General features: G+C 34.1%; 2 long non-coding RNA genes across 2 annotated transcripts; both read left to right on the forward strand.

Moving 5' to 3' along the window:
* Window positions 1-748: 748 nt before the first annotated feature.
* Window positions 749-1,730, forward strand: LOC124461663. The gene is made up of 2 exons (XR_006955205.1): window positions 749-820; window positions 965-1,730. It is a non-coding gene; the product is annotated as an uncharacterized LOC124461663 (long non-coding RNA).
* An 11,274-nt stretch (window positions 1,731-13,004) lies between these two features.
* On the forward strand, window positions 13,005-13,782 carry LOC124461664. Its single transcript, XR_006955206.1, has 2 exons — window positions 13,005-13,171; window positions 13,226-13,782. It is a non-coding gene; the product is annotated as an uncharacterized LOC124461664 (long non-coding RNA).
* The last annotated feature ends 5,589 nt before the right edge of the window (window positions 13,783-19,371 follow it).

A 19,371-nucleotide genomic window follows, 5' to 3' on the forward strand; every position in this document is an offset into this window, starting at 1 on the left:
TCTGCAAGGGTATATGTGGGCATAAATAATATACACATTGATGGGATAATGTTTAATGGTTATAGATGATGTCAGAACAGATATATTTGCAACCTGTGCAGAGCAATTTGTTACTAGACATCGACATTTAATGTGATTACAAACATGGGAGTAGCTAGAAAATCCGTTTCGGGGGTAATATTTTATTTTTTAATTTAATTTTCAATTAATTTTCAAAGTTTCTCATATCATAGCAAGTCAATCTAGTTACCTAGAAATACTCACTCACAAAAGGTCATATGAGTTGAAAGGAAATATTTCAGTCCAATAGTAGCAATATTGCTGCGAGCTTGAAAATTATTTAAATAAAAAGTTTCAAAAATTATCGTGTTGGTGCTCGAGACAAAAATTAAAAAATACATACATATGTCAATTGCGAAAAGTTACAAAAGTTGAATATTGTCCCTTTGGCCACACTTAAGTTATACATATAAAATTCTACATCAAAATTAACTACAAATTTTAGCATACATTCATCCCTCTAATCTAAACATTTTTAAAATCCTTATTGTTTCTTTTGACAAAAATTGGGAAATACACATTTAGAACATAATACCCAAAAGTTACAAAAGTGGTTACGTTTAATCCTTTATATCAAAATTAAGTAAAATTTTAACACCGAATAAGAATAAAACTCTTCATCAAAATTAAGTACAAATTTTAAAATTAATTCCATAAAATGTTACAAAAGTTAAAAGTTATCATTCATTATACGAAATATATATTTTTTATATTACATTACATCAAAATTAAGAACACATTCTATAAAAAATGGTTAAAGGTTACATTAATTAAGTACAAATTTTAAAATTAATTCCATAAAATGTTACAAAAGTTAAAAGTTATCATTCATTATACGAAATATATATTTTTTATATTACATTACATCAAAATTAAGAACACATTCTATAAAAAATGGTTAAAGGTTACGAAACATATACATAATCCTTTATATCATATCATTGTGCTTTTTAATGTCCTTTCGGCCAAAGTTACGAAGTACATATGATTAGGCAAAATAAAAATAAATTCTTTTATTTGGAAATTTGGCTAAATTAAAAAAGAAATCTTTTAAAAAAGATCCTGTAACCTGTATCCTGTAAGCGTACCAGTCATATCCAAGATTATGTGCAGCAAGGCGACAGACCGTCAGCGCAGATTCTAGGATTGCAGGATGCTCACAGGCATGCTCATCGGACACACAGCTCATGTGAAGGACTGCGGAAAATGAAAGGTTGCGGATGTTCCAAAAACGCTTGCACACCTCCTGCGTAGCCTTGGCAGCGATGAGGCTTAGGTACCTAGGAGTCCATCTGCTGAAAACGCTTCAGGATGCAGCCAAGCGAACAATATACCAACTCTTGACATTCGTCTGATACCCATATCCTGTAGTCGGTCTATGTGGGATGTTCCGGATGTTCAAGAAACGCTTAGACACATCCTGTGCAGCCTTGGTAACAAGGCATAGCTACCCCATCTATGAAATCGCTTCAGGATGCAGCCAAGCGAACAATTTATCAACTCTTGATGTCCTGTCAGATATAAGCCCCCGCTCCCGCACCCCACGGACGAAAATCTGTCTGTGGGACTCCTAGTGGATGGCCTGCTTAAACTAACCTAACCTATATCTAGAAAATCTAACCATTATATTTAACAATTGCAAAGTAATAACTTCTTTACATCAAAATTAAGTGAAAAAACAACGATTCTTCATCAAAATTACACAAAAGCACTAAAATCGGGAAGTAATTTTTTAATTAAAATTAAACTTAGTGTTCGTTAAAATTTCAGAATTTAAAAATTTAAGTTTATGGTGTTTCGTGGTTGCTTTGTTTTAAAAGTATCTATATATCCCGTTTATATTAGTGTTTCCTAAAAACGCGAACTAAATTCAAACTTCGAAACCGCGTCTACGACATTCATACAACATTCAAACATCGTTTCGAAAACAAGTCACAAATTAAAATTTTATGACCACATTAAATTTTTCGCAGATATTTACTTTTAGGTGTACGAAATTCGCCAAATTCGTCTTGTTTTCTTAGGTTCACAATCAAATGTCAAAAACGTGCAGCAGCAGTTTTGAATTACGACGGCTTTGATTTTATATCGATTTGGAGGATTTTGCAATTTGATTGAATCGATTACTCATTGAGGTATTTAAGAATATAGGCATATCATTTCTGTAAATATATTTGTGGAATTAAGTCCAGCATCATATATTTAAGAAGCCCTTTTCCGTGGTGAACAAATACTGACTGCATACAATGGAAACTTGCAGTCTCTGCAGTCAACGGATTGCCGACTTTCCATACGAAATCCAGTCCAACTTTTGAATCTAGGTAGGTAGGTGTCTTTTGGCCACATTGTTTGCCAACCAGTTGGGCAGACAAATGAAAGTTTGAAAGGTCGCCAGCGGCAAACTTGAAAAGGCCGACGATGAGATATGCATGTATGTCTTTTGTTTTGTCAATCTCTATTGCATATTTAATCTTTTATTTTCCACCAAAATGAATTCAGTTTTCTTGTTCGTTTTCATGAAACGATCGTTTTGTTTTCGCTTGTCTAATTGTTTATTCAAATCGCCACACTGAACATTGTCCATTACAATAAATTCCAAAGTCATCATAGGTAAACTTTTATTATGCCACTGTCAAATTCTCTCTTTAGAATGTAGGCAAATGTGTCACCATTTTGGAATATAAGAATTAGTTAGCTGGTTTTTTAATTGTAGGTCAAATATGTGAGTAGAAATTTTAATAAATTTCAGTTTTTACAATTCGGTAATAGATAGAGAAGCATAAAAAATTTTTTGCTTTAAAGGATGGAATAAATTTTCATTCGTAAAAAAAATGTGTTCACTCAAATCAGCTAAGCTGCAAGGCTCACATATAGAAGCTAATAATGCAGTGTCAACGGAATGTAAGAATGAACGATTTAATGTACCTCCAGCGGATTAGAGTTAATGATTATTAAAATTACCAAAAACTCTTGCCAGTGCATAAGCTGAAGGTACAAACAAAGTAGTAAAATTTCGAATTTTTCCGTGGCAGCGGCAAGGGGATTCGAACCCGTTATCATCGAATATATATAGCGGAGTAAGCAGCTCAACGCGCTCGACCATCGTATGAAAACAACTTGTTGCTCGGTCGGCAACAGTTCTAAATTAACAGAGCTTTCTTTGAATCTGAAATGGCTCGCAAATGATGCTGTTAACTTAACATTAGATACAACTATTTCCGTTAAGCACCGAAATAATTTATTAAAGTTTTCTTTGATTTGTGATTTAGTTACCAATTTATAACCTGCAATTATAGATTGAACAGTATTTCAGGTGTTTAGGTCAAACTCACAAACATGGGAGTAAAAAATTAGTAAATAACATGAATTCGTAACAATTTTTAAATCAATAGGCAGAAAATAATTAGTTGTTTGTTAAGACATAAAATTTTGTGATTTATTTTTAACTATATCCTTGCTCAATAAAATTTTTAAACTGCGAAGTGCGAAGATCGAAGCTTAGAAGTTGGTTTCCGGTGTTAATTGTTTAAACAGTTTCAGTTCTGTCTTGTCCCATTTTGTTAAAATTTGCCTGCTTGACATTTCAGATAATCCAATTCTCCAACTCGAAATGTGTGAGGGGCATGCAGCAACGCCTCGTCGCGTTCTTGCATGTGATAATAAACGGCAATTATTTGTATATTACCAAGTGCTTAAACAAAAAACAAACCGAAAAAAATAATGTGTGAAATTCAGAGTAAGGCTTACATATGGTGGGCGTGTTAGCCCATTGCACTTCAGTTTACTTTACTTCACTTCCTTCATTCCATTTGAGGCTTTAGGCTGTTGCATAAATTTTGCCTGATAAAATTTTCAATGGGCTGCGGCTGCTGCAATTTCGTTTGAAATATTGCGGCTATATGATATTTCAATTTTCATTAGTAAGACTAAAAAGAAATAAAAAAAAAAAAAAACAAAATGTGTACGTTTGTACAAGCAGAGAAATTCTGTCGACATGTGGCCCACGAACAAGATTTGACTTTTGCGTGGTCTTTGAAATGCATTTCTGAGTTGTATCAGTTTCCTTTTATGGCCAATTTTGCTGGAGAAGTTTTGCTGGAGAAGTGACGCATGGTAGGAAAAGTGGGCTTAAATGTGTTATTAAGTCGTGCCTGAGAAGTCACAGGGATGGCTCAGAGCACTTTCCCGAACGGCTTTTAAGTTTCCTAAAAACGAGGCTGTCCGTCGCCAGTGGGTTTTAAAATGTAATTTGCAATCTGACGTCAATGTTGACAAGGCGTTGATTTGCAACTTACATTTTAAAAAAAAAATTTGTCCGCGTAAAATATCTGAAAGCAGGTGCTATACCGACTCTTCGCTTATTTGAAGAAACCGACATAAAGTTGAATATCTCGGAAAAAGATAATAATTATGATGTGTATGATTTTTGCACAGAAGAAGATTCTGAAATTTTGAATTTTCCAAATGCTGCAACCCAGGTTGGTAATGGAAATAAGAATAATTGCAGCTCTATTGAGACACAAATTGAATTTTGTGCAAATAAAAATGTACTTTGAAATGTCAGAGAATTTAAGAAAGAAAACAAAAAGTCAAACTTTTCAATAAAAAAAACGACATTTAAGAATTTTTTTGCAAACGGAAAAGGCACGAAAAATTAAATATCTGAAAGAAAAAAATGCAAACAAAAATATTTTCGAAATATTTCAAAGAATTCAAACATGATTTGCACTATGTTACTAAAAAACAAGCAATCGTGGATTTAAGATGAAAAAATAATTGCTCAAAGCATTAATTATACTATACACCCATAGGTATTAAAGTCGCCAAAATGTATGTAACAGGCAGAAGGAAGCTTCTCGGACCCCATAAAGTATATATATTTTTGATCAGGAAGAACAACCGCGTCGATCTAGCCATGTCCGTCCGTCCGTCCGTCCGTCTGTATGAACACGCAGATCTCGGAGACTATAAGAGCTAGAGCCACCAAATTTGGTATGTAGACTCGTGTGATATGTAAATATATAGAGTTAATTGGAATTTTGGCCACGCTCCCTTACGCCCCCAGAATTACACATTTATATATATATTTTAAAATGTTACTCCTCCATAATTAATAAAAAACCGATTGCCTCTTGCAATTTTTTGACCATCACAATAAAATTTGGCGGACTAATTAATCTTATCTATTTCTACCAAACTATTAAATTTTATTGAAATCGGACTAGAATCATGCAAAATATGCGTATGAACGTATTTCGCTACGCGATCCATATGGGCAGAATTGGCCGTTGGCTAGTGGCGACGCTAGAGTGCTCGTGTGTTTGTAGAGTGAGCGAGATGGCATATGGTTATGAGGCATGTTATAACAATTTAATAGACATACATTTTGTTTTCAAAATTTTAAATATTTATTTCACCTGGTGTATGGTATACCCAAGTCGACGAGTCTACTTACTTCATTTTTATTCTTCGAAGGCCTATATGAATGAGATTGGATAAGTGGAAGGATTTGTGGATGATGGCTACGAAAAAACTGACGCTTTATGTAAGCAAATATGTGTTTTCATGGTGAGGGGGCTATATGCACACTGCTCATAAGTTAACACAATTAATAGATTCAAATATAAGAGCCGCAAGAACCCTAGGCCTTTTTATAAGAGCAGTAGTATGCGATCAAGGCCCAACAATCGAGGGGCATTCAATAAACTTGGAATAGTTAACGAAGCACCCTATTTTTCTCTGGATGACCAGAAAATATATGGCATATATGATGTCCCCCACCTCACAAAATCCAATAGAAACATTCTAATGCGAGTTTCTATTCAAAATTCTTTCGAAAAGATGAAGGTTAAATATGCAACGCAGGTATTTAGCCAAACAGTATCATCCGCCATTAAAACATTGATTCAACATGGCAAATTTATTGACTGCGAAGATGTGGCAATCGATACATCTAAATTTATAGAAAAGTAAACAGGTTGTTTGATTGCTTGAATAGCAGTAATATTTATGATAGAAATCCGAATAAATCAGCGATCCAGAAAGACAGTGACAACGTGTAAAAGTTCTTTCGCTTCATGCAAAGAACTTTTAAAAGAAGTGATTGCAAATTATGATGAATCAGAATTTTTTATCATTAACAAAAATTTTAAAACTATAAACAACAACCTAAAGCTTAAAGCCCCACAAAATCATTTATTTAACCTGATGAAGCAGCATTATAAGTTCTTTAATACATAATAGAAATGAGAGACTATTTTAAGAAGTGTCTATATCGCACAAAAGTTTATTGTTTAGATGGAATAGTTCTATCAATAAACACAATACTAATGCTTACAAGCGATATTTGGAATGAAGGGCACGGAGTGTATTCTTTTTAATGTTGACACGTCTAAACCAAGATGCGCTAGAACATGTATTTTACCTAATAAGAAGTAGGTGTGGCACAAACATGTATTTTACCTAATAAGAAGTAGGGGTGGCACAAACAATAATCCTATGTTATTCGAATTCAATGCAATAATATCAAAAATGTTGTCAATGAAATTAATAACTTCAAAAACGACAACAGGTAATTGCGAGCCAGATGAAGATATGCTAATAAATGTTATTGAAGAAACAAAGCATGAACTGGCAATTGAAAACGTAAATGACCAAGATCAGGTGTATTACGAACATTTTAACATAATCTTAGATGAAAATATGAAGGATGAAGTATCCGAGTCTGATAAAGAACAGACAACTGAAATCAGTATAGCCACTGAGAATTCATTGAAATATTTCGTAGGATTTGTTATGCATAAAGCCCAACAAAAGTTCAATTGCGATTCATGCAAAGAACTTTTAAAAGAAGAGATTGCAAATTATGATGAATCGGTATTTTTTATCATTAACAAAAATTTTAAAACTACAAACAACAACCTAAAGCTTAAAGCCCCACAAAATCATTTATTTAACCTGATGAAGCAGCATTATAAGTTCTTTAAAAATTTCCCACATGCGCGCAAACTAAAAGAAAAAATTATTAATGAATGCCTTTCGAATATTGAGAAGGACCCGAATTACTTAGATTGGTACAGTGAATCGCATGAATGCAGCGAGCATCGAAAATTTATTCTAAATTTAAAAAAAATAGCAAATGGCTGATGGAAAGTTTATGCGGTGCTTCTGAAAAGCACAAAAGCAATAAGAAAATAGAAATTTTACAGTCTTAAAAAAAAAAAAAAGGTCGATAAGCAACAGAGTCGTATTCTGGGAATGTCCGTCCGTCAGGGGTAATTTTTTAAAATATAGATGTGGCACTCGTAGTGCAATCCCACTTTTTCCTCCCGAGTTTCTAGGCCGTTTTTACTCACAATCAATCTTACTTTTATCACTTTTTTATTACATAACTACACTCTTCTTATTCGACACAACTTGACGCCATAGAAATCTTTTCTCAATGATATCGATGGTTTGTCATCGATATCGTTGATAACCTTTAAATTATGAACCTCTGAACTGGTTCAATACAATCCGACCGCTTCTCGTCTCTCGACCCATTCCCACATTCGGCCGGACTGACTTATCATTCGCCTCGAATGTTGAATCGTCTGATGAATTCACTTGACCATTCCACGACTCTGTGACAGTTGAGGTTTTCCCAGGACCTTCGTGATCTCCTACCTTTTCTACGTCATATCGTCCATGAGACTTTACTTTCACCACCCTATATGGTCCAAAATATTTAGCCTTAAGTTTTAATCCTGAACCATATTGAGTTCGCTTAATTGCTATCAAATCACAAATTTTATACTCAACTACCTTTTTGCGTTTTTTGTTATAACTTTTCCTCTTGGATTCTCTCCATATTATGCTGAGCTTCCTGACGAACGTTAGTGCGTTCAACTTCCAGCTCTTCTATGGCTTCCTCTTCCAAAAGTTCTTGTAACTCAGGGAAACTATTAGTCCTCATCTCAACCCCGGTTAATAATTTTTCTACTGTTGAGTCCGAAATACCTTTATCAACGAAAGATAAACGCCTCGGCCGTTCGTATACTGGGCATTCGTCACTTAATAATATTTTCATTTCGACTGGACTCTTCTTTGACGGTTGTGGTACATAACTGTGAATAAGCTGCTTGACTTCTTTGACGTCCGATTTAGTTATATGGCACAAATCTATTTCACTCTTTTCTTCTTCAGCTAATAAAAACAAACTCTCAAATTGCTGTAACATACCCTTCGGAGTTTTCACTTCTTTATTGTGTACAGTTTCTTTCGCTTCTTTGTTTGGTATCACTTCTTCTTCTTTACGCTTAAAAGTAGCATTTCCCTTTGTGATAACCATATCAGCTAATTCTAAAATGTTGTTTCCAATCACTACTTCATAGTCAATATCCTCTTTTCTATAAACATGGAACGTTAAGGGCCATTGAAGACCATCAATAGTAACCTGCGCTTTAAAACTATACCAATAAACGGTTTCGTTCATCGCTTAATTCTACACCATGAAGTTTTCTGATAATATCATCTCTTATTAAACATAGGTCACATCCTGTATCTATGAGTATCTATGAGTGCCGACAGCTCAACGTTTCCACATGATATTGTTTTGAAAATAGCTTTTCCTTTTACATTGATTTCCTTTGACATTGTACTTTCGGGCATACTGATGCTTTATGCCCTATCTGATCGCATTTAAAGCACTTATTCTTTGGACACTCACTCATCAAATGAGATACTTCGCCACACTTAAAGCATTTTTTCGGTTGTTTAGATATTTCCGCTTTTCTATCATCCTTCTCATTATGATTTCTGTTTCTATTTACCAGTTGATGGCGACCAAAGTAAACCTTTTGGTAAATTGTAATCTGTTCCTTCAGCTGAATGACTGTCTTTGCCTGATACAAGTTACTTTTGTTAGCTTTTGAATCAGGTATTCCTTCTATGAAATATTCTATAACACTAGCTTCATCTAAGTTTATGGAACTGCCTATTTTCCTTAGACTATAAAGGTACTCACGAAAATCTTAATTGGGCCTTTACGTCTATTTCGCAACAATTTATGTACTTGAATTGCTGATACTTCTGAGCCGAACTCGCTTAACAAAATTCTTTTTAATGATATTCAATCAGTCACTTCTCGCTCACTACGCACAAAAACTTTTGCTGCACCTTTTAATAATTGCTTCGCATAGATAAATTTCTGTAAAGAGTTCCATTGAACTGCTTCTGCATTATCTTCAAAATCCCGTAACCAATTTTCCTCGACTTCGTCAGCCAGCAAACTGAAATATTCGAGAAGACGATCTTGCAACGATTGCTTTCTACCAGTTATTGCCAAATTCAAACTGGCCAACTTTGCTTTGAGCTCATTTACATTTAAACTTAATACTTCGTCTCTATTCATTTTATATTCGTCGTGGCTTACTCGTTACAGCTGAAATTTAAATATATTTTACAAAAGTATAATCTTACTCTATTGTTAGTAATTTAATTTTCTCTTTCTTCCAAATTTATTTACTTTACTTTTGAATCAACATTAATCTACTTTACTTTCGAATCAACTTTAAGTTACTTTACTTTTATTCAAGCCAATCTTTAAATTATTAGTTATAATTTTGACATAAATTTATTTTGATTTAATTTAATGATTGCATCAACTCAATTTAAATTATAACATCTTTCGTTCTGTAAACATAATGTTAATTAACATAAACATCTGGCTCACCACTATGTTGCCTTCTCGCTCGCTCGTGTTGTCTCACCAACGCCGTTTATTCGCGCCAATTCTGTTGATATGTCGATCTTTCACGAATGCTCTCACTAACGCTGTCTCGCTCGTGACGCCAACGCCGATGTCTCATTCGTGACGCCAATGCCGATGTCTCCCTCTTGTACAAATTTTTCTCAGTGACGCCGCCAAACTTGTGAGTCTAATGCTTTCTTTCTCTTGCCGCCAATGCCGATATCTCCCTCTTGTACAAATTTTTCGCGGTGACGCCGCCAAACTTGTGCGTCTAATGCTTTCTCGCTCTTGCCGCCAATTGTTGTAGCTTCTCTTGCCGCCAATTGTTGTAGCTTCTCTTGCCTCCAATTTTTAAAAGCTTCGCTTGCCGCCAATTCTCAAGAATTTCCCACTCTAGGTACAGCTACTCACCACATAGATTCTATGTTCCAGGCCATTTGCCACATAAATCTAGCATCTCAGTGAATAGTTCCCACGACGATACTCCAACACATTTACAAAAATTACGCTATGCCAGCCTCATTGCCACGTAAATTTTTGCAAAATTTCAACGATCGTCAATCTCTTTGCGCTTTCTGCCTCTTTGTCACGTTCTCTCTATTCTGTTCGCACCTCCACACTTTTCATTCTCACTTAAACTTGGACGTTTCACTGTCTCTCTCTAACATCATCAATTGGGGTGGTTTTTTTTACCGCTCTTTGTACATTAAGGTTAAATCAAACACATATTTTTTTTCGAACTTTTTCTGTCTTTGGCGACTCAATTTTAATGAATTTTTCGCTTCGAAAGTTTTTTTTTTAATTAGTGTTCTTTATTTAACAACATCTTTTAACTGCACGTAAGTTCGATGCACCATGTAAATGTACATATCTGACTTCTGACACCAATTTGTGGGACTGTTAGTGCAATCCCACTTCTGACACCAATTTGTGGGATCGTTAGCGCAATCCCACTTTTTTCTCCCGAATTTCGAGGTCGTTTTTACTCACAATCAATCGTACAGTTTTATTCAACATTATTTCTTAATACAAAACAAAAGAGATAACACTCCTCAATTGCTTAAAAAAATTGTTTATAGTATATTAAATAAATAAATTATATATATTAAATATATATTTAATTAAATATATATTATTAAGTATACAAATAAAAGAAATATAATTAAAAATATAATTGAAAAAAGAATTTGCATGTAGGCTTGTATATACTGCAGGGGTTGTATATCTCGGATTCAGTCAGATCGGATCACTATATCACCCATACAAATGGCAAAGTTACGAACAGTGACTTTTCTCAATAACTTCATTATTTTCTGAGATATTGTCGTGAAATTTAATCTTGGTAGGTTAATTACACATATAAACGACTATGCCAAATTGGATCAAGATCGGATGACTATATCATATAGCTCCCATAGGAACGATCTTTGATAAAGATCGGGTGACTTTATCATATAGCTCCCATAGGAACGATCGGTAGAAAACAGTGACTTTGATCAATATCTTCGTTATTTCTTATGCTAAGATTGTAGGCCGTTCTTTCGCAAACTTTAGCCTTTTAAGAAAAAACGTTTTTCCATTTTGATGGCTTTAGGTAAGGAAAGAGTTAACAAAAAGTTGCAAGGGTATACAAACTTTGACGCGGTCGAAGTTAGCCCCGGCCCTAAATATAATTAAAAAAGTAAATATATTGAAAAATATGAAAGAAACTAACTTCGGCTATGCCTAACTTTATATACCCTTGCAGTATACTTGGCAATAATATTTTTCCTTTTTGAAATTTCTTGCCCTGCAACTCTATTCATCAATTCATAAACAAAATATTATTTCATTTTTAACTACAATTTTTTCTTCTTCCATTATTCCCTAAGCAAAGCACGGCACGCATACACATACAGTTCATGTACCGTTGCGTCTGTGTGTGTATGCGTGTGCTCTGTTGATTTGATGATGACGTAGTAGACAGCAAGCAGCGCTGCCGGCAGCGTTTAAACCGATTTATATTGACTGTAACTTGTGTTTTATTTATACGATCAGATTAAAATTTTGGAATCTGAGATTTTATTCAACACTATCATATTGGTAAATTTCATGGGGATACTCCAATTTTTGCAAAAATGTTTCTTCTAGAGCTATATGATATAGTTTTCGATCCTAAAGATTTTCATACTTTATCTTACCCGGGTAATATAAAACCCAAAAAAATTTCATCCCGATAGCTCCTAAGACGGCTGAGTAAAACGCATACGCACAGACGGACAGACGGACATGGCTATATCGGCTCAGCTTCTCATGCTGATCAAGAATTTATATACTTTATGGGGTCGGAAACGTCTCCTTCTGTGCGTTACAAACATCTGACTAATTTTAAACTACCCTCTTCAAGGGTATTTGTGGGCATACATAATATACACATTGATGGGATAATGTTTAATGGTTATAGATGATGTCAGAGCAGATATATTTGCAACCTGTGCAGAGCAATTTGTTACTAGACATCGACATTTAATGTGATTACAAACATGGGAGTAGCTAGAAAATACGTTTCGGGGGTAATATTTTATTTTTTAATTTAATTTTCAATTAATTTTCAAAGTTTCTCATATCATAGCAAGTCAATCTAGTTACCTAGAAATACTCACTCACAAAAGGTCATATGAGTTGAAAGAAAATATTTCAGTCGAATAGTAGCAATATTGCTGCGAGCTTGAAAATTATTTAAATAAAAAGTTTCAAAAATTAAAAAATAGATAAAATCCTTACATGAAAAACACGCGAATTTTAAAAAAAATATATAACAACAAATTTTTAAGTCCAGTCCTCGTAAAACAGGAAACGGATTTCTTCCTTTACATCAAAATTAAATACATATGTCAATTGCAAAAAGTTACTAAAGTTGAATATTGTCCCTTTGGCCACACTTAAGTTATACATATAAAATTCTACATCAAAATTAACTACAAATTTTAGCATACATTCATCCCTCTAATCTAAATATTTTTAAAATCCTTATTGTTTCTTTTGACAAAAATTGGGAAATACAAATTTAGAACATAATACCCAAAAAGTTACAAAAGTGGTTACGTTTAATCCTTTATATCAAAATTAAGTAAAATTTTAACACCGAATAAGAATAAAACTCTTCATCAAAATTAAGTACAAATTTTAAAATTAATTCCATAAAATGTTACAAAAGTTAAAAGTTATCATTCATTATACGAAATATATTTTTTTATTACATTACATCAAAATTAAGAACACATTCTATAAAAAATGGTTAAAGGTTACGAAAAACATATACATAATCCTTTATATCATATCATTGTGATTTTTAATGTCCTTTCGGCCAAAGTTACGAAGTACATATAATTAGGCGAAATTGTAAAAATATATTCTTTTATTTGGAAATTTGCCAAATTGGCTAAATTTTAAAAGATCCTGTAACCTGTATCCTGTAAGCGTACCAGTCCTATCCAAGATTATGTGCAGCAAGGCGACAGACCGTCAGCGCAGATTCTAGGATTGCAGGATGCTCACAGAAAATTAAAGGTTGCGGATGTTCCAGAAACGCTTGCACACCTCCTGTGTAGCCTTGGCAGCGATGAGGCTTAGGTACCTAGGAGTCCATCTGCTGAAAACGCTTCAGGATGCAGCCAAGCGAACAATATACCAACTCTTGACATTCGTCTGACACCCATATCCTGTAGTCGGTCTATGTGGGATGTTCCGGATGTTCAAGAAACGCTTAGACACATCCTGTGCAGCCTTGGTAACGAGGCATAGCTACCCCATCTAAGAAATCGCTTCAGGATGCAGCCAAGCGAACAATTTATCAACTCTTGATGTCCTGTCAGATATAGGCCCCCGCTCCCGCACCCCACGGGCGAAAATCTGTCTGTGGGACTCCTAGTGGATGGCCTGCTTAAACTAACCTAACCTATATCTAGAAAATCTAACCATTATATTTAACAATTGCAAAGTAATAACTTCTTTACAAAAAAATTAAGTGAAAAACAAACGATTCTTCATCAAAATTACACAAAAGCACAAAAATCGGGAACTAATTTTTTAATTAAAAATTAAACTTAGTGTTCGTTAAAATTTCAGAATTTAAAAATTTAAGTTTATGGTGTTTCGTGGTTGTTTTGGTTTAAAAGTATCTATATATCCCGTTTATATTAGTGTTTCCTAAAAACGCGAACTAAATTCAAACTTCGAAACCGCGTCTACGACATTCATACAACATTCCAACAACGTTTCGAAAACAAGTCACAAATTAAAATTTTATGACCACATTAAATTTTTCGCAGATATTTACTTTTAGGTGTACGAAATTCGCCAAATTCGTCTTGTTCTCTTACGTTCACATTTAAATGTCAAAAACGTGCAGCAGCAGTTTTGAATTACGACGGCTTTGATTTTATATTGATTTGGAGGATTTTGCAATTTGATTGAACCGATTACTCATTGAGGTATTTAACAATATAGGCATATCATTTCTGTAAATATATTTGTGGAATTAAGTCCAGCATCATATATTTAAGAAGCCCTTTTCCGTGGTGAACAAATACTGACTGCATACAATGGAAACTTGCAGTCTCTGCAGTCAACGGATTGCCGACTTCCCCTACGAAATCCAGTTCAACTATTGAATCTAGGTAGGTAGGTGTCTTTTGGCCACATTGTTTGCCAACCAGTTGGGCAGACAAATGAAAGTTTGAAAGGTCGCCAGCGGCAAACTTGAAAAGGCCGACGATGAGATATGCATGTATGTCTTTTGTTTTGTCAATCTCTATTGCATATTTAATCTTTTATTTTCCACCAAAATGAATTCAGTTTTCTTGTTCGTTTTCATGAAACGATCGTTTTGTTTTCGCTTGTCTAATTGTTTATTCAAATCGCCACACTGAACATTGTCCATTACAATAAATTCCAAAGTCATCATAGGTAAACTTTTATTATGCCACTGTCAAATTCTCTCTTTAGAATGTAGGCAAATGTGTCACCATTTTGGAATATAAGAATTAGTTAGATGGTTTTTCAATTGTAGGTCAAATATGTGAGTAGAAATTTTAATAAATTTCAGTTTTTACAATTCGGTAATAGATAGAGAAGCATAAAAAATTTTTTGCTTTAAAGGATGGAATAAATTTTCATTCGTAAAAAAAATTGTGTTCACTCCAATCAGCTAAGCTGCAAGGCTTACATATAGAAGCTAATAATGCAGTGTCAACGGAATGTAAGAATGGACGATTTAATGTACCTCCAGCGGATTAGAGTTAATGATTATTAAAATTACCAAAAACTCTTGCCAGTGCATAAGCTGAAGGTACAAACAAAGTAGTAAAATTTCGAATTTTTCCGTGGCAGCGGCAAGGGGATTCGAACCCGTTATCATCGAATATATATAGCGGAGTAAGCAGCTCAACGCGCTCGACCATCGTATGAAAACAACTTGTTGCTCGGTCGGCAACAGTTCTAAATTAACAGAGCTTTCTTTGAATCTGAAATGGCTCGCAAATGATGCTGTTAACTTAACATTAGATACAACTATTTCCGTTAAGCACCGAAATAATTTATTAAAGTTTTCTTTGATTTGTGATTTAGTTACCAATTTATAACCTGCAATTATAGATTGAACAGTATTTCAGGTGTTTAGGTCAAACTCACAAACATGGGAGTAAAAAATTAGTAAATAACATGAATTCGTAACAATTTTTAAATCAATAGGCAGAAAATAATTAGTTGTTTGTTAAGACATAAAATTTTGTGATTTATTTTTAACTATATCCTTGCTCAATAAAATTTTTAAACTGCGAAGTGCGAAGATCGAAGCTTAGAAGTTGGTTTCCGGTGTTAATTGTTTAAACAGTTTCAGTTCTGTCTTGTCCCATTTTGTTAAAATTTGCCTGCTTGACATTTCAGATAATCCAATTCTCCAACTCGAAATGTGTGAGGGGCATGCAGCAACGCCTCGTCGCGTTCTTGCATGTGATAATAAACGGCAATTATTTGTATATTACCAAGTGCTTAAACAAAAAACAAACCGAAAAAAATAATGTGTGAAATTCAAAGTAACGCTTACATATGGTGGGCGTGTTAACCCATTGCACTTCAGTTTACTTTACTTCACTTCACTTAATTCCATTTGAGGCTTTAGGCTCTTGCATAAATTTTGCCTGATAAAATTTTCAATGGTCTGCGGCTGCTGCAATTTCGTTTGAAATATTGCGGCTGTATGATATTTCAATTTTCAATTAGTAAGACTAAAAAGAAGTAAAAAAAAAAAAACAAAATGTGTACGTTTGTACAAGCAGCGAAATTCTGTCGACATGTGGCCCACGAACAAGATTTGACTTTTGCGTGGTCTTTGAAATGCATTTCTGAGTTGTATCAGTTTCTTTTTATGGCCAAACATTGTAGGTCAAAGAGTCAACAGTTTTGCTGGAGAAGTGACTCATGGTAGGAAAAGTGGGCTTAAGTGTGTTATTAAGTCGTGCCTGAGAAGCCACAGAGATGGCTCAGAGCACTTTCCCGTGCGGCTTTTTAAGTTTCCTAAAAACAAGGCTGTCCGTCGCCAGTGGGTTTCAAAATGTAATTTGCAATTTGACGTCAATGTTGACAAGGCGTTAATTTGCAACTTAAATTTTGAAAAAAAATTTGTCCGCGTAAAATATCTGAAAGCAGGTGCTATACCGACTCTTCGCTTATTTGGAGAAACCGACATAAAGTTGAATATCTCGGAAAAAGATAATAATTATGATGTGAATGATTTTTGCACAGAAGATTCTGAAATTTTGAATTTTCCAAATGCTGCAACCCAGGTTGGTAATGGAAATAAAAATAATTGCAGCTCTATTGAGACACAAATTAAATTTTGTGCAAATAAAAAAGTACTTTGAAATGTCAGAGAATTTAAGAAAAGAAAAACAAAAAGTCAAACTTTTCAATAAAAAAAATCGACATTTAAGAATCCTTTTGCAAACGGAAAAGGCACGAAAAATTAAATATCTGAAAGAAAAAAACTCAAACAAAAATATTTTTGAAAATGTAAAGAAAAAATGCCTATCAAAGAATTCAAACATGATTTGCACTATGTTACTGAAAAACAAGCAATCGTGGATAGAAGATGAAAAAATAATTGCTCAAAGCATTAATTATACTATACACCCATAGGTATTAAAGTCGCCAAAATGTATGTAACGGGCAGAAGGAAGCTTCTCGGACCCCATAAAGTATATATATTTTTGATCAGGATCAACAACCGCGTCGATCTAGCCATGTCCGTCCGTCCGTCTGTATGAACACGCAGATCTCGGAGACTATAAGAGCTAGAGCCACCAAATTTGGTATGTAGACTCGTGTGATATGTAAATATATGGAGTTAATTGGAATTTTGGTCACGCCCTCTTACATAAAACTGATTTTCTCGAAAACTAACAAAGCTAAAGTCACCAAATTTAGTATGTGTACTGGCTTAGTATGCGCGCAGAATATATATATTGTAAAATGTTGCCACGACCACTTACTCCTCCATAATTTATAAAAAACCGATTGCCTCTTGCAATTTTTTGACCATCGCAATAAAATTTGGCGGACTAATTAATCTTATCTATTTCTACCAAACTACCAAATTATTGAAATCGGACTAGAATCATGCAAATTATGCGTAAGAACGTATTTTGCAACGCGATCCATAAGGGCAGAATTGGCCGTTGGCTAGTGGCGGCGATAGAGTGCTCGTGTGTTTGTAGAGTGAGTGAGATAGCATATGGTTATGAGGCATGTTAAAACAATTTAATAGACATACATTTTGTTTTCGAAATTTTAAATATTTGTTTCACCTGGTGTATGGTATACCCAAGTCGACGAGTCGACTTACTTACTTCATTTTTATTCTTCGAAGGCCTATATGAATGAGATTGGATAAGTGGAAGGATTTGTGGATGATGGCTACGAAAAAACTGACGCTTTATGTAAGCAAATATGTGTTTTCATGGTGAGGGGGCTATATGCCAACTGCTCATAAGTTAACACAATTAATAGATTCAAATATAAGAGCCGCAAGAACCCTAGGCCTTTTTATAAGAGCAGTAGTATGCGATCAAGGCCCAACAATCGAGGGGCATTCAATAAACTTGGAATAGTTAACGAAGCACCCTATTTTTCTCTGGATGACCAGAAAATATATGGCATATATGATGTCCCCCACCTCACAAAATTCTTTAGAAACATTCTAATGCGAGATTCTATTGAGACTCCTGATGGTACAGTCTCCTGGCATGTAGTGGTGAGATTGCTTGAAATTGACACGAGCAACACTTCTACAAGAATGTGACCACAATTAACAAGGAAACACATATTTCAAAATTATTTCGAAAAGATGAAGGGTAAATATGCAACGCAGGTATTTAGCCAAACAGTATCATCCGCCATTAAAACATTGATTCAACATGGCAAATTTATTGACTGCGAAGATGTGGCAATCGATACATCTAAATTTATAGAAAAAGTAAACAGGTTGTTTGATTGCTTGAATAGCAGTAATATTTATGATAGAAATCCGAATAAATCAGCGATCCAGAAAGACAGTGACAACGTGTAAAAGATCTTTCGCTTCATGCAAAGAACTTTTAAAAGAAGAGATTGCAAATTATGATGAATCGGAATTTTTTATCATTAACAAAAATTTTAAAACTATAAACAACAACCTAAAGCTTAAAGCCCCACAAAATCATTTATTTAACCTGATGAAGCAGCATTATAAGTTCTTTAATACATAATAGAAATGAGAGACTATTTTAAGAAGTGTCTATATCGCACAAAAGTTTATTGTTTAGATGGAATAGTTCTATCAATAAACACAATACTAATGCTTACAAGCGATATTTGGAATGAAGGGCACGGAGTGTATTCTTTTTAATGTTGACACGTCTAAACCAAGATGCGCTAGAACATGTATTTTACCTAATAAGAAGTAGGTGTGGCACAAACATGTATTTTACCTAATAAGAAGTAGGGGTGGCACAAACAATAATCCTATGTTATTCCAATTCAATGCAATAATATCAAAAATGTTGTCAATGAAATTAATAACTTCAAAAACGACAACAGGTAATTGCGAGCCAGATGAAGATATGCTAATAAATGTTATTGAAGAAACAAAGCATGAACTGGCAATTGAAAACGTAAATGACCAAGATCAGGTGTATTACGAACATTTTAACATAATCTTAGAGTAAAATATGAAGGATGAAGTATCCGAGGCTGATAAAGAACAGACAACTGAAATCAGTATAGCCACTGAGAATTCATTGAAATATTTCGTAGGATTTGTTATGCATAAAGCCCAACAAAAGTTCAATTGCGATTCATGCAAAGAACTTTTAAAAGAAGAGATTGCAAATTATGATGAATCGGTATTTTTTATCATTAACAAAAATTTTAAAACTACAAACAACAACCTAAAGCTTAAAGCCCCACAAAATCATTTATTTAACCTGATGAAGCAGCAATATAAGTTCTTTAAAAATTTCCCACATGCGCGCAAACTAAAAGAAAAAATTATTAATGAATGCCTT

The sequence above is a fragment of the Drosophila willistoni genome, unplaced genomic scaffold (assembly GCF_018902025.1).
Source record: "Drosophila willistoni isolate 14030-0811.24 unplaced genomic scaffold, UCI_dwil_1.1 Seg586, whole genome shotgun sequence".
Lineage (NCBI taxonomy): Eukaryota > Metazoa > Arthropoda > Insecta > Diptera > Drosophilidae > Drosophila > Drosophila willistoni.